This window comes from Chiloscyllium punctatum, chromosome 43 (genome assembly GCF_047496795.1).
Source record: "Chiloscyllium punctatum isolate Juve2018m chromosome 43, sChiPun1.3, whole genome shotgun sequence".
Lineage (NCBI taxonomy): Eukaryota > Metazoa > Chordata > Chondrichthyes > Orectolobiformes > Hemiscylliidae > Chiloscyllium > Chiloscyllium punctatum.
In genome coordinates, this window is record NC_092781.1 from 63,883,070 (window position 1) to 63,900,139 (window position 17,070).

Sequence of the window (17,070 nt, forward strand, 5' to 3'; positions counted from 1 at the left end):
TCTGAGGTAACCTTCTTCACTGACCACGACACTTCCAATTTTGGTGTCATCGGCAAACTTACGAATTAGACCTCTTCTGCTCAAATCCAAATCATTTAAAGAGATGACGAAAAGAAGTGGACCCAGCACCAATCCTTGTGGCAATCCACTGGTCACACGCCTCCAGCTTGAAAAGCAACCCTCCAAGAACGCCCTCTGTCTTCTACTTTGAACCAGCTCTGTATCCAAAAGGCTCGTTCTTGCTGTATTCCATGAGATTTAACCTTGCTGAACAGTCTCCCATGGGGAACCTTTTCGAACTCCTTACTGAAATCAAGATAGACCACAGCCAACACTCTGCCCTCATCAATCATCTTTCTTATTTCTTCACAAAAAACTCTGTCAAGATTGTGAGGCATGATGTCCCACTCACAACGCCATGTTGAATTTCCCTAATCAGTTCTTGACTTTCCAAATGCGTGTACACCCTGTCCCTCAGGACTCCCTCCAAAAATTTGCCCACCATCGTCAGTCCTACCAGTCTATAGTTCCAGGGCTTAATCTTACCACCCTTCTTTACCAGCGGCATCACGTTAACCAAACTCCAGTCTTCAGGCCCCTCAACTGTGAATATGTATGATACAAATTTCTCAGCAAGGGGTCCAGCAATCATTTTCTTAACTTCTCACAGATTTCTAGGTACACCTGATCGAGTCCTGAGCTTTTATAACCTTTCTTGCATTTCACGTCATTCAATACTCCCTCCTATGTAATGTGGACTGTTTTCAAGTCGTCACCATTTTTTTTCCGTGCAATCGATTCCTTCCATGTCGTTTTCCACAGTTAAAACTGATGCAACATATTCGTCTCGTGTCTCCACCATCTCCTGCATTTCCACAGAAAGGACGCCTTGCTGATTATTGAGGGGCATTAATCTCTCCTTAATTACACTTTTGTCCTTAACGTATTTGCAAAGCCCTTTGAATTCTCCTTAACTATATTTTCCAACTTTATCTCATGTACCCACTTTGCCCTCCCGATTTCCCTCTTAGGCACACTACACTGCCTTTATACTCTTCTAAGGTTTCATTCGATGAATCATGTCTTTACCTTCTTTTTCTTAACAAAACACACGATTTCTTCCGTCATCCTTCATTTCCTCCACCTACCAGGCTTTAATTTCACCCTAATCGGAGTACACTGTCTCTGGACTCTCATTGCCTCATTTCTGAAGACTTCCTATTTTCCAGCCCTCAACATACAAAGGAACATCTGCTCCCAATCAGATTTCGATTGTACTTGCCTAATATTGTCGAAAATTAGCGTTCCTCCAATTTAGAACTTCAGCTTTTTCATCTGGTCTGTCCTGTTCCATCTCTATTTAAAACTAACATAATTCTGGTCGATGGCCTCAATATGCCCCGACCAACTGACACCTCAGTCACTTCCTCTGGCTTATTTCCCAAGATTAGTTCAAGTTTTGCACTTTCTCCAATAGGTTTATCCACGTACTGAATCAGAAAAAGTTCTTGTACACACTTAGCAATTTCTTCTCTAAATAAACCCTTAACACTGTGGCAGCCCCATTTATGAGAAGATGACGACTGCAGATGCTGGGGATCAGAGCTTATAAAAAGTGATGTTGGAAAAGCGCAGCAGGTCAGGCAGCATCAAAGGAGAAGGAGAATCGACGTTTCGGGCATATGTCCTTCTTCAGATATGAGGAGGGTGTGCAAAGCAGGCTAAGATAAAAGGTAGGGAGGAGGGACTTGGGGGAGGGGCGTTGTGAGTGCGATAGGTGCAAGGAGCTTAAGGTGAGGCTGATAGACCGGAGAGGGGGTGGAGGCGGAGAGGTCGGGAAGAAGATTGCAGGTCAAGATTTCGGTGCTGTGTCTGAGGGTTGGGACTGAGAAAAGGTGTGGGGAGGGGAAATGACGAAGCTAGAGAAATCTGTATTCAGCCCTTGTGGTTGGAGGTTTCCAAGGCGGAAGATGAGTCTCTCTTCCTCCAGGCGTCGTGTTGCCATGGTCTGGCGATGGAGGAGCCCAAGGACCTGCATGTCCTTGGCGGGGTGCGAGGGCGAATTAAAGTGTTCAGCCACGGGGAGGTTGGGTTGTTTGGGGCGGGTGTCCCAGAGGTGTTCTCTGAAACGTTCCACAAGTAGGCGGCCTGTCTCCCCAATGCATAGGAGGCCACATCGTTTGCAGCGGATGCATTAAATGATATGTGTGCAGATGCAGGTAAATTTCTGATGGATATTGAAGGATCACTTGGGGCCATGCAGGAATTGAGGGGGGAGGTTTTTGCGGTTGCAGGGGAAGGTGCCGGGAGTGGAGGTTGGGTTGGTAGCGGGTGTGGATCTGACAAAGTGAGTCGCGGAAGGAGTGGTCTTTCCGGAACGCTGATAGGGTTGGGGAGGGAAATATATCCTTGGTGGTGGGGTTCGTTTGGAGGCGGAGGAATGACGAAGGATGATCCGATGTATCGAGAGGTTGGTGGGGTGGTAAATCAGAACTGGTGGAGTTCTGTCCTGGTGGCGATTATAGAGGCGGGGTTCAAGGGCGGAGTCGCGGGAAGTGGAGAAGATGCGGTGGACAGCATCGTCAACCACGTGTGAGGGGAAATTGCGGTCTTTGAAGAAGGAGGCCATCTGCGTTGTTCAATATTCGAATTGGCCCTCTTGGGAGCAGATGTGGCGAAAGCAAAGGAATTGGGAATATGGGATGGCGTTTTGACAGGGGTACTATGAGGTTGGAGGCAGTGGATGGGAGATCCCCTGAGGTGATGAGGTAATTGATGGTCTGGGAGATGATGGTTTTGTGGTAGGAGCTGGGGTCAAGCTCAAGGGGGCAGTAGGAGGAGGAGGTGTTTAGCTAAACGCCAGCTCCAGGACACCTCCTCCTACTGCCCCCTTGACCATGACCCCAGCTCCCACCACCAAACCATCATCTCCCAGACCATCAATAAAGTTATCACCACAGGGGATCTCCCATTCACCGCCTCCAACCTCATAATCCCACAACCCCGTACTTCCTGTTTCCAACTCCTGCCCAAAATCCACAATTCTGACTGCCCCGGCCGACCCATTGTCTCAGCCTGCTCCTGCCCCACCGTACTCATTTCTGCATACCTTGACACGGTCCTGTCCTCCTTACTCCAAGAACTCCCCACCTATGTTCGCGAAACCACCCACGCACTCCACCTCCTCCATGATTTTCCCTTCCCCGGCCCCCAACACCTTATCTTCACCATGGACATCCAGTCCCTATACACCTCCATCCCCCATCACGAAGGCCTCAAAGCCCTCCGCTTCTTCCTTTCCCGCCAAACCAACCAGCACCATTCGTCTGACACTCTCCTTCGACTGGCTGTACTGGTCCTCACACTTAACAACTTCTCCTTCCAATCCTCCGACTTCCTCCAAACCAAAGGAGTAGCAATGGGCACCCGCATGGGCCCTAGCTATGCCTGCCTCTTCGTTGGATAGGTGGAACAGTCCATCTTCCGCAGCGACACTGGCACCACCCCCCACCTTTTCCTCCGCTACATTGATGACTGTCTTGGCGATACCTCGTGCTTCCACGAGGAGGTTGAACAGTTCATCCACTTTGCTAACCCCTTCCACCTCGACCTCAAATTTACCTGGACCGTCTCAGACTCCTCCCTCCCCTTCCTGGACCACTCCATCTCTATCTCGGACAAATGACTCAACATGGACGTGTACTATAAACTGACTGATTCCCACAGCTACCTGGATTTCACCTCTTCCCACCCTGCCCCCTGTAAAAACGCCATCCCATATACCCAATTCATTCGCCTTCGCTGCATCTGCTATCGGGAGGACCTATCCCAATATCGAACAACCCAGATGGCCTCCTTCTCCAAAGACCGCAATTTCCCCTCACACGTGGTTGACGATGCTCTCCACCGCATCTCCTCCACTTCCCGCTACTCCGCCCTTGAACCCGCCCGTCCAATTGCCACCAGGACAGAACCCCACTAGTCCTCACCTACCACCCCACCAACCTCCAGATACATCGGATCATCCTTAGTCATTTCCTCCACCTCCAAACGGACCATACCACGAAGGATATATTTCCCTCCCCACCCCTATCAGCGTTTCGGAAAGACCACTCCCTCCGGGACTCCCTTGCCAGATCCACATCCCCCACCAACCCAACCTCCTCTCCCAGCACCTTCCCCTGCAACCGCAAAAAATGCAAAACGTGCGCCCACACCTCCCCCCTCACTTCCCTCCAAGGCCCCAAGCGATCCTTCAATATCCATCGGAAATTCACCTGCACCTGCACACACATCATTTACTGCATCCGCTGCACCCGATGTGGCCTCCCATACTTTGGGCAGACAGGCTGCCTACTTGTGGAACGTTTCAGAGAACACCTCTCGCTCACCCGCACCAAACAACCAAACTGCCTCGTGGCTGCACACATTAATTCTCACTCCCACTCCGCCAGGGACATGCAGGTCCTTGGGCTCCTCCAACACCAGACCATGGCAACACGACGCCGAGAGGAAGAGCGACTCATCTTCTGCCGAGGAACCCTTCAACCACAAGGGATGAATACAGATTTCTCCAGCTTCCTCATTTCCGCTCCCCCCACCTTTTTTCAGTCGCAACCCTCAGACTCAGCACCACATTTTTGGCCTGCAATCTTCTTCCCAACCACTCCGCCCCCACCCCCTCTCCGACCTATCAGCGTCACCTTAACCTCCTTCCACCTATCGCAATCCCAACGCCCCGCCCCCAAGTCCCACCGCCCTACCTTTTATCTTATCCTGCTTGGCACACCGTCCACATTTCTGAAGAAGGACCTATGCCCGAAACATCGGATCTCCTTCTCCTTTGATGCTGCCTGATCTGCTGCGCTTTACCAGCCCCATCGATGTTTGGCAAGTTAAAAATCCCTTTCCATAACTACCCCATTATCGTTGTTGATAACTGAGATCTCCCTACAAATCTGCTTCTCAATTTCCCTTTAAGAGTAGGGGTCTATAATATAATCCCAGTAAGGTGATCGTTCTTTACTTATTTCTCAGTTCAACTCAAATAACTTCCCTGACTGTATTTCCAGAAATGTCATCCATAAGGGCAGTTGTAAAACGATCCTTCACCGAAAACGCCACTCCCTTGATTACTCCCGGTGCTGCAGACGAGTCTGGGTAGGAGTAGGGGTTTGAGGAGATGAGTGGATGGTTGAGGAGCTGGTGTGGTAATTATAATGAATTTCAGAGTTGGAAACTGTCCACATTTTGCATGTTTAATATTAAATAAATGAAGTTGCAGTCTATATTGATGACTTTTGCAATGTTGTCACTTTTTCAGTTTCCACTCTGAATTACAGATAAGGATTATTTTATTTATTTATTTTTAAAAATCAATTGTATTATCCCTGAATCAGAAAATCAGAATTATTTGGTAGGATAGCTTGTTTTATTCCTCTGAAACGTTGTCAGTGAAGAGTCTCATTGCCCCATGGTTAATTTGAAGCATAACTGCAGTAATTTATTGCTATGTGAAGAATGGAAATGTACCTTACTGGCTAGTTGAAGGACCTTTGCATGTTATTGGGGAATATGGGAATGTGTAGTGGACGGAACTCCCAAAACGTGGGAGATGTTCACATCTGACTGTGAAAGGCGAGATTTAAAAAATGAAAAAAGGCATTTGAAACAGTGTAAGACCACGAATGGTGAGTATGATATAACGAGGGTTAAAGCAACAACACAGTAAAATAAAGAATTATATTTAATTCAGAATCCCGATGTGATACCTGGCGTACCAACTCTATGTGAGGATGGGGATGACACTCATAGGGATGAGGATTGGGATTTTATTCCTGGATTATGGCTGAACTCCTAACATTTCCTAATTATACCCCGCACACACCCCCATTATAAATATTTCCTTATTTTGAAAATGAAGCATCCAGACTTCATTACTGATACATGGCCTGTGCCATCCTCAAATAGAACCCATCCATCGGAATTAAAGTTATGTTAATGAAGCATGCCCCTTACGGTAAGAACAAACCGGCCAGTTTGGTCAATATGTTCAAAGGAAAATACAAATATAAACGCAGCAAAATTCCAGGAGTAGCCTGAATACGAACTGTTCATGTTATGAGACTTAAATAAGTGGGCATCTGTCCGACAGAAGTGGTCTGCAGTCCACAATTGAAAAAAAATCGGAAAGCTGATTCGCCTTTTTTAACTCTATGATTTTGTGATATTTTTCCTCCTGGTCTCACCGAAATGATCCAGCCAAATTATATGACCTAGTCCATAATATCCAGTCGCATATGAGTTGACTGGTTTTCTACTGGTGTTGTCAGAGCTCGGCTGGATCACGATGCAAGTTACAGGTAGAACAGATTATGTACAGTGCCCTCGTGATCCTAAATGCCGTATTCCAGCCCTGACAGGGTTGCTTGGGAGCATGGATACCCACTGGGTGCAGAACCCACCTTATTTGCTCACGCAGCGACACTTCTGAGCAACCCATTCCCGAGGGTACACTGGAAATGGGGACAGGCAAGCCCCAGTACTACACCTTTCACTCTAGGAACAAAACGGCTGGCCCTTGTTTTACCTGTGGAAATATGGCCACTGGAGATTGATGTTTCTTTAATGTTACGTTGGAGCTAATATAGTTATCGAATGCTTGCATTCGAGCAAAAGGAAAATCTGCTGATGCACACTGAATCTCCATTGTGTTTTTGGTGTGACCCACGATTATGCAGCCTTGTGGGAACAGAGGACGTTTAACCCCCACTGTGCAGTGTAATAGTAATCCTGTTTTATCTAATCAATCTAGCAGTTATCAAGATGTTCGGCTCAAGCTGCGGTAACTGACATAGTCTCCAAAGGAATGAGCAGGTAGGTGCAGCTGTCAAGCAGGCAGCCTGACACCACAAATATCTGGTCCAGTTTGGTCTCCAGGAAAACCTTGATGGAGGCAGCATGTGTATCGGTATGCCAAACCTCGATAAGATACAATGATCCCGGGGAAGCCCCCTGCTGAAGAGCACAAACTATGGCCCAAATTATTGTAAACCCTCGATACCAAACCAAAATGTTGGTGACCCCTGCTAGACAAGTTTACGTTCCATCTTTGCTGCTGCCTTTTTTACTTGGTTATGTGAACTTTGTGAACACGTGTGCAAGGAGAGAATGGTAAATATTGTATTACAAACTTGGTGGCACCGAGATTTTTAGAAAGCATCTTGGAAAAGAGCTGAAGCGTGTTTAATTTGTCAACAAACGAAACACATGTTGTAAGAGGGATGCCCTGTGGTTGTTAAAAAATTCCTTCCCCGGGGAGGGGGTCTTTCTACTTGTTAACAACTTGCTTTTATAGAATCACCTCATGCACATTGTTACGAACATTGCCTAACAATATGACTGTCTGTGTGAGTTTACACATTCTCCTTGTTTCTGCGTGGGTTTTCTCCGGGTACTCCGGTTTCCTCCCACAGTCCTTAGATGTGGAGGTAAGTGAATTGGCCATGCTAAATTGCCCATATTGTTCGGTGTATTAGTGAGAGGGAAATGGGTCTGGGTGTGTTACTCTTCGGAGAGTCGGTGTGGACTGGTTGGGCCGAAAGGCATGTTTCCACGCTGTAGGGAATCTAGTCTAAAAATAAAACAGATGCATTTTGTGGATGAACCAAAACTATTCTAATGACTGATACAGCTCCCACTATTATGTTGGACAAGTGGAAGTACTTACATGAGTTAGCCAAAGCTGTTCAAAGTTTTCGTTCACGGAACACCAAGTGAAAGAAATAGAAACAGGGCAAATTGGAGCTGAGGTGGAAAGACTCTTTCCTAGTTCGGCTGGTGACCCGTTCAGCAGTCAAGTTCAAGGGGAGGCCGCATGAAGGACGGGACACAGTGCATCAGAGCACCACACCTTGAAGAAAATCTATTGATTCCTGCTGCGTTACCTGCAAAGCAACGAGCGCAGATATCTACTCAGAAAGAATTGCATTTTTTTACTTCCTTTGTATGACATATCTCTGTGCACAGAAGATCAGCCACTCTGTCTCTTGGGATTGTGCCCACAATCTTTTCCATCCTAAAGGTACGATTCTTGAACGGCAGGTCCTTTTTAATGAATCTGACACTGCTGAAGGGTTTACATCAACGTTGTTCTGCTGCTCTCACGACTTTTCAAATCCGTGCCACCTTCGTATATATGATCGGCGCCCCTTCCACTTATGGGGACAATACAATAGTGATTAGTGGATTATAGGATGGACACTTTTGAAGGGTGATTCTTGCCAAGCTATAATCTATGACATATATCCCCGTCTCTGTTTCTCTCTAATATCCTGACAACAATCACACACTACCAAGTATTTGCATTGAAAATAAGTATCGGTTGAGTTGGCGGGATGGGTTCAATAAATACCTTGACTCCATCCTCCTTTCAGCGTCTGACTTCTGATCCACTATGGTTGGCAGCATATTTATTCTCACCGTTTTCGACAGGACTGCCATTAATTCCTCTTCACCAATTTGGGCTTGGTGTCCAAATTCATCAGTTATTCGATTTCAATGGCATTAGTTTTCATTTATGGCCAGAAGGCTTACCACTGTCTGCCTGCCTCCAGGACTGGTAGCTGTTATCGAGGGTATGCAATCCCTTTTCTTTACTACTCCTGCAATACATCTTTTGATACTCCGATGCCTCGTAGGAAGAGAATTCTTACTACTTGTCATGACCTTTTAACTATTCTTTCCCCTCTTTTCCCACTCTTCAACTTCAGGTTGAAGTTCGAAAGATTGCCACCACTCTGGAAGAGTATACAAATTCCATTACTTTGGCTTTTGCCATACTGAATGCAGAGATCATGGCTCTCTGCGCTATGGCCCTTCAGAATTATATCACTCTCAACTATGTTTTGTCAGCGAAATGGGGCACTTGTGCCCTTATCAGCTCCAAATGTTGCACTGATATCCATGACTCTCGTCAAGACATTACAAACAGAGCCACAAATATTCGCAAGTCGGATTCGTCTCCACTTGACGCTTGTTCACAATGTGAGCTTTGGACTTGAGTCGGTAGTCTACTTTTGTGCGCCGACACTTTTTCAGGAAACATGGTTCTCGTTGCTATTTTTGTTCTGTTCTTGCTTCCCATTGCTTTCTTTGAACGATGCTGTGCCAGCTTTGTGTCACTACTGCTACCAATTTAAACTATTTTTTCCCTGTTTGTATTTTTTTTCTGTTTCAAATTTCCCCGCCAGTTTTTGAATGCTCTAACTCTATTAGTTTGGATTTCTCTGCATGTGACCATGAAGGGCCACCGTCTGACAAACACTTGGGTCTGTTTATGTCGATCACTTTGCCAAACCTTCTAAGATGACCCTCTGATTGGTTCAAACGTGAACCCTGGGCTCTTTGTAAGAACCCAAGCCGACATTTGATCATATATTAAAGCTGGGAATCCCTTTTAATTTTAAAATTAGTGTCTACTTGTGCGTTCCTAAGCTCAGTGAGTTGGCTGATCTTTCTGCTGTTCTGCCACCGGAGAGTGAATACTTTCCCAGCGTGGGAATGTTCTTCTTTTAGAGTAATCTATTGTTATACTAACATTTGCGATCAACTACCAACCAGCATTGTCCAGAGAGCTACGTGACTAGGGATACTGACTGGACCGATTGCCCACTTACTAATTACAGTTCAATCAGCAATTTGCTAATTAATATTGATTGTAACATATATAATCACGCAGCATTCTGTATCTCGTCGGAGTGACATGTTACCATTTGGTCGACTTGTCTCACCCCGTGAGCTCACAAGTATACAGTCGATAATTTAAATTTTGTGTGGCACGATTACTTGTCTGAATTAGGCAGCTATGAGCGAGTCACTAACTGAAATGATTCATTTCATCTCCAACACTGTGATACGTGACTGGTTCTGGTGATTTGTCCAGTATCATACTAGTCAAACCCATCAATGCCTGTTCCATCTTATTTCAGTCTGCTCAAGAGCTTCATAGTCCAACTTGTGCACGTCTGTACCTCCGTCCTCCTTTGTCCAATTTAAATAAATGTGAAGCGGTCATGTAACAAACTATCAAGTTCTCCAGCTTCATATTCGGATTGACCCCTTGGGCTCTCTTGGGCGCTCATTGTTCCCTGGTTGATTTGTTCCGCTTGAAGTATGTGCAGAATACTTTGGCATTCTTGTGAACTTTGACTGCTTGTATTTGTCCATGCTCCTAATGATAGTCAGTGGTCTCAGTGTAAACTTTCACGGCCATCGCCTCTGACATTTTTGAATCACGAGTGAATAGAATTTCCACATTAGATAATCTTGCCATTGTGAAGAGAGACATGAAAGTGACTGTTTAGTTTCTCTGAAATTTCGCAATCCTCTGCGAAAATAATGATGCAATCCGGATGTTCACCATTCCATATTTGTCCCTTACATTCCCTTTCCTTTCAAGTATCGATTGAAGCCTTTGCTCGACCAAGTGTTTGATGCTGGTTTGAATTCTTCTTCCCTTTATGGTCCGAATCAGATCATTGGTCCTCCTTTGCTCGGTCCGAAATGTCTCCAAATCCAGGATTTCTACAATACCTGGTAAGTCTGTGAGCCGCTTCCTTTGACCTAATGCAATCTTTAACTTGTATTTTTAAATATCGTTTAGCCATCTTACCATTTTGTTGTTTGCACTGATGTGGGTATATGTGTATTGTTCATATTACACTGTTTATTTTAAAAAGCTATTGTTTCATTGCCATGAATTTTCTGTGAATCCTTTCCATATACTATTGCCATCTGCAGAAGTCAATTTGCCTCACACAACTTCATGGCTTGCATGACTCGAGGTAATAACCGTAACTTCAAATAAAAACAAATGTTTTATATTCAGGCGTCTATTAAAAATCAATATGTTATGATCGTGATTCCCAAAATGTATTCCACCCCAAGGTTTTCAATTATATCCTCTGAACAATTCTAACATGGCTTGCTCTCCAACGCAGTACCAACATATTGTTAATTCAAAACATCGCACACACTCTCACGAGTTCCATTTCTCCCATCATGAACATTCGCTTGGATCAGCACAGTTTAGCTACAATTTTAAGCTCTCCATTATTCGTGCAGTACCCACAAACGTGTATACCTAATTTCCTGATTTATGACTTACTCAAAATTTGCATTTCATTTTTCACTTTGATATGTAACTTTGAACAATGTTTACTTTATTTTGTTGTTTCTCAGCAACACCCGAGTAGATTCTATGGAATCTGAGCAATGTGTATTTTGGGTACTTTAATTGGAGATTCAGGCGAGATATTTGGCGAGCTCGATCTCGATGTTAAGCTCGTCTTATCACACCTTATTCGTTCTTCTCAAGCATCATTGTGTCATTTTTACTAGAAGTCCCCATATGATGCTTGTGAAGAGAAGCACAATGAACATTTTTAACAATACTGTGCATTCCTACATAAATTTAGCACTGTTTGAACGTAGGTGGGAACCCTACAGCAGGCTGGCAAAGTGTTGCCGCTGCTCTACGGGAACTTGGTGAAATCACACCTCGAGTAGTGTGCACAGGTCAGTCTCCCTCACAGAGGAAAGGATATTGTAACATTGGAAGCAGCTCAAAAGGGGGTCCCTCAACTAATTCCAGCAATGATGACGTTCACCTTTTCGGAAGATTACAAGAATAAAACATGGTCGTAGTTTTCCCCATCAAACACCGGAAGGAGTTAGCAACAGATGGTAATTACTCAGGAATTACAGGGAACAGCGGAAGTACATTCAGGCAATTACGCTATTACAGCAGAACAGGACGAGTCAGTTCAGCCCCTGGAGTCCGAGTTACAGTTACAGTAGATGGCCAATAAGCCCCTCAAGCCAATAACAGCAGACCATAGGAGACAATGAAGCACCAGTATCCTGTAACATGGCAAGAGTATCTGCCTTCTCAGGTCTGTCACACAGGAACTGGAAGAGGCCAAACAGTGACTGGAGATTGGTACACTGAGACAACAGGAGCCCATTCAGCGCACTAAACCTGTTGCACGGGAATTAGAGACGCCAAAAAACCGACGTGAGAATTATTATGGGAAAGGCGAAGGTAAATCAGCTACGTGTCTGTTGTATGGGAACCAATCACTCAGTCATGCAGGAGACGAACGGTCAGTATCGCCAGTTGTTATAGATTGACAGGAGGAGACCCTTCAGCCCCTCAAAATGTTACACAGTCACAAGAAAATTCCACGAGTCTGTGAAACTCATGGAAATCAACAGGAGAAAAGCAGACGTTAGGTTAACTACAGTGTGTACATGGGCCAGTCGGCCCAACACATTCCCTCTGACGAATGCACCTAGAACTACAGGCAATTTAGTACAGCCAATTCAGCTGACCTACACATCTTTGGACTTTCGGAGGGAACACATGTAGTATCTGCAAACTCCAGCCAAACAGTCCTGAGAGTGGAATCGCACCTTGGACCCTAATACTGGAAGGCAGCAGTGCTTATCACTGAGCCAACGTGCTCGAGTTGGTTATTGAGGACATTCCTGCAATTTGGTGAATCATATAAGAACACCTGGCGGACATGCAAATTATCGAGCGTGTCAACCAGGAACAGATTGACGTCATTCAGCCACTCATGCCTCTTCCACTGCAATCGAAGGAGACCTGTTAAAACCTTGTGCCTGTTACGCAGGAGTTGAAAGTGAAGTAAAACAAAGTGAAACGGGGAAGTAAACGAAAGGGAAGAACGGGGAATAATAATCTTCATTCATCACTATAAAAGCGGTGAGCAATGTGTCAGGATTTAAGGCAATTTGTCATAATCCATTATTAACTAATCAATCAAAGGATATCTGGAAGGTCAAGCCACAATCCATCAGAGTTAGCATAGTTTATGAAGGATTTATTTGCTCAATTCTTTAAAGCCGACACAAGCAATATAGATAACGGGGATCTTGGAAATGTCAACTGGAAAAGGCATTGTGTAAAATGGTACACACAATACTAAGCTGCAAAATAGCAGCACATCGGTAAAGCAAGGAATTTATTGTCTTGGGAATATGTTGGCGAACCAACAAACTGCAGAGAAATGGAATAGTTGCGTCTCTTTTTTATTGGCAATTTTGGAATGCCAACGAGTTCAGTTCTCAGGCCCCAACCATTTGCCATCTACTGTATTTAATGGATCAGTAGATAGAAAACCCTACATTTACCTTTTAAGATGATAAGAAAACAGGAGGCAAAGTAGTTTGTTGTTCTGAAGATGTAAAAAAAACAGTGGACATGAATATTTTAGATGAATGGGCTAAACCTTGATAGACAATATTTAATATGGGTAAGAACGCGCTTATCTATTTTGATCTGCAGAATACACAGGCAACCAGCTAAGTCAGTGGAGAGAATGCCAGTGAGCTTATGTGCAGAGAGATCGGGGCGTCCTCTTGCCTCTCACTAAAACTCACATGAAGGTCCAGCAGAGAATGAGAAAAACAAGTGTAATTTCAACACTATCTTGTAAAAGAATTAAGTATAAATCGAGGGAAGAACTACTTCATTTTGGCAAGGAGTTATTCAAATTGCAAGTAGAGTACTGTGCACAGTCTTTAGTACACTGACTACAGGAGGGACCGAGTTGCAATGAAGGCAGTTCAGAAATAGTTCACTGGATTGATTCCAGAAATGACCAATTATCCTATGAAGAGAGATTGAGCAGTTCAGGTCTATACTTTCCGGAGTTTAGAAGAATGAGAGAAGATCACATTGAACTCTGTTGGATGTGAAAACCGATTGATAATGCAGAGGTGGATTGGATATTTCCACGTGGGCCAATCGACAGGAAGTGATCACAGTTTTAGGACACAGTGGACCAGATTTTAAAAAGGGATGACGAGATCTTACTTCTCGCAAAGGTTTGTGAACCTATGTAATTCACTGTCCCAGAGTGCAGTGTATGCTGGGACATTAAGTTGATGAAGCGATATGGAGAGTAGACTGAAAAGTGGAACTGAGACTGATATGACATCAGCCATGAGCATTTTAAATAACGTAGCAGGTTCGAGAGGCTTAATTTTCGACGCATGCTACTTGCATTTATTCACTCCTTCGAATTTATAACATCCTGTGTTACGCGGACACCTCCCCCATGCCAAGATTCTTCGTAAACATTTGGATCAGTGGTTTTCCTTCCTTTTCTCCAACAGCAGCCTCTCACAAAACTCATCCAGACCGAGCAATCAGTCCACTTTAATGCTATTAAAAACCTTCAACGGCTGTTCGCATTTTGTTTCAATCTGTTCAGGATCTTCAGTGTCCATCTTCATGAATTCTCATCCTGTATCCTCCTTCTCCATATTAAAATAGATGTGAAGCTCTCATGTAACAATCGAGAAATGTTCTCCAGCTTCATACACAGACTGCACCTTGATTTCTAATGAGCCCTAATTGCTCCATGGTTTTCTCTTCAGCTTGATATATGAGTAGAATATTTTGGGATTCTCCCTAACCTTACCTGGCAGCACCTCTCCATGTTCCTGTGACAGTCAGTCCCCTCGGTGTGTATTTTCTGACTTTTAGTCCGATCACCACTCATTCTTTGAAACATTACACAACACAAACTGCGTTAATGCCTTCCCAGAATGCACAGGGAAAAGAAACAATTGCGATTCCGCAAGACAATTAATGAGACTATTATCGTTTTCTCTAAAATTCTATTCTGAAATACATGTGGTTCATCAGTCGTAACATTGCTCAATCCAGGCATGATTTCAAACATTGCATCGTCGCTGATATGATATTTTTTTTGCTTCAGATATGCACGTCACATGGTAACTTGGTATTTCTGGGAGATATTATGGATCTTCCTCAATGAAGCCACACAGAATGTAGTTGTTTAGTTTTCCTGCAATTTCTCTGTTCTTAGCAATGAATTATTGTGCCCACACATTCACTTTCACCATTGACCTTTATTGCATTTCCTCTGAACTATATCTGGAAACTATTAGCAGTCTTGATGTTTCTATTTATTTTGCAATCTTGTTTCGTTTATGATTTACTTATTAGCCTTTTGCTCCTTCTTTGCTGGATTGTACGTTTCATTGCATCCATGTTCTCCCACAATGCCTTCAATTTATCTCAGCTGTTTTCTTTTGATCTCATGCCACATTTAATTTAACTTTTAGTAACCATCATTGAGTCACTTTTTGCTGTTTCCACTTTTGCGGGAGATATGTTTATTGTACTGCTTAGAGTGTTTCAATGGGTAATGCACATTGTCATCCTTCGAAAGAAATCTGTTTCACCACCTTCTCCGACTCACTGAAGCCAACTTCCCCTCACACAGTTATGGTTTGGATCATACAGAACTAAAAACAAAATTTCCAAAAAAAAAATGTATTGAATTATGACATAAAAGAAAACCAATGTGTTATTCTCAAGTCTTCCAAATTCCTCCACTGCAGCAAGGTTTGCAATTAGCTCTTCTTATCACACAGCATTAATTCCAAAACAGCCTCACTCAGTGCTCAACATCCTGTACATTCAAGCCTTCTCATACATGAAAATGAAATTCATTTTCCCTGCATAAGCATTCACATGGGTTAACACAGTTTAAATGTAAAGTGATTTTATCCTGTAACTTGAATAATTACTCCAGTACTGAAAAAAAATGTACATCTAATTTACACCGTGTTGCAGCAGAACCGGACAAGGCTACTCAATCACTTTGAGCCTGATATACATTTAAAGAAGGGAGACAATCAACCTCTCCAGCCTTCAACACTGCACCCAGAGTCGGCCATGCAACACCAAAATCTTGTGACACAGGGAGAACATTAGTTCATTTAGTTTCTTCAAGTCTGCAACAGAAAAGCTGGAAGACATTGTTACACGAGAATAACATGAGGCCTTTCAGCCTAATGAGCCTGCTGCATGGTAATTGCTGAAGGTGACAAAACAATTTGAGACTTTTTATGGTGAAGGAAGAGGTAATTCAGCCATGTGTTCGTTGTATGGGAACAACAATAGACTAATCACTCCCCCGCTCAGGAAGGCTGGAAGGGACCATTCAGGAACTGAAGTCCTTGTTGGAAGAATATGAGGAGACAGTTTAGCCCATCGAACTATCACAGATCAACAGGAAGATTGGATAAAACCTTGATGCAGCGAACATATCATCAGGAGGAGTATAAGCCAACCTTGAGTTTATTACTCACGACATTCCGCCCGACGAAACTTTAATGTTGGTACACCAGGCGGACATTCAGCACGTCCAATGTGGAAACATTGAATAGAGAGAGTACAATCAGTCATTTTTGCCTTTTACACCAATTGGAGCAGATCTTTTAAAATCTTGTGCCTGTTCCACCGAAATTGAAAGGGACAAGGAGGTTACAGATAGCGAAGTATGTTCACTAGTGAACACAAAGCAGTGAGCAAACAACTGGGATTTAAAGCAACTTGTTCGAATCCATTATTAATTCATTGATAACAGGATATTAGCTAACGTAAACCACGATACATACATTTCTGCATGGTTCACGAAGAATTCATTTACTCGAATATCTTAAAGCTGCGTCAAGTAAAGTAGACAAATTAAATCATGGAAATGTAAAGTACCTGCGCTTCAAGAAGCATTGAATAAAATTCTTCACAAAATGTTCGGCTTCAAAACAAAAATTGGCATGCGTTCTGGAGGAATTTATTTGCTTGGATAGAGAGTCGATGGACAAAACAAAACGTAGAGAGATGGAATGGATGGGTCATTTTATGGTTTGACAATTTAGGGCATGCATAGAGTTCTGATCGCAGGTCCCAACTATTCTCCATCTATCGGATTACTTGTATGAGGTTTGAGAAAATGCTACACTCACATTTTCAGATGAAACTAGAAGAGATGGAAGAATACATTGACACATTGAAGATGTAAAATGTTTACAAAAGAACATGAATAGTTTATATGAGTGGTATAATATTTGGCTGATACAACTGAAAACGGATCATTATGCCGTTATCCATTTTGATCAGAGGAATACAACTGCAAGTTGATATGTAAATGGGGTGAAATGTCA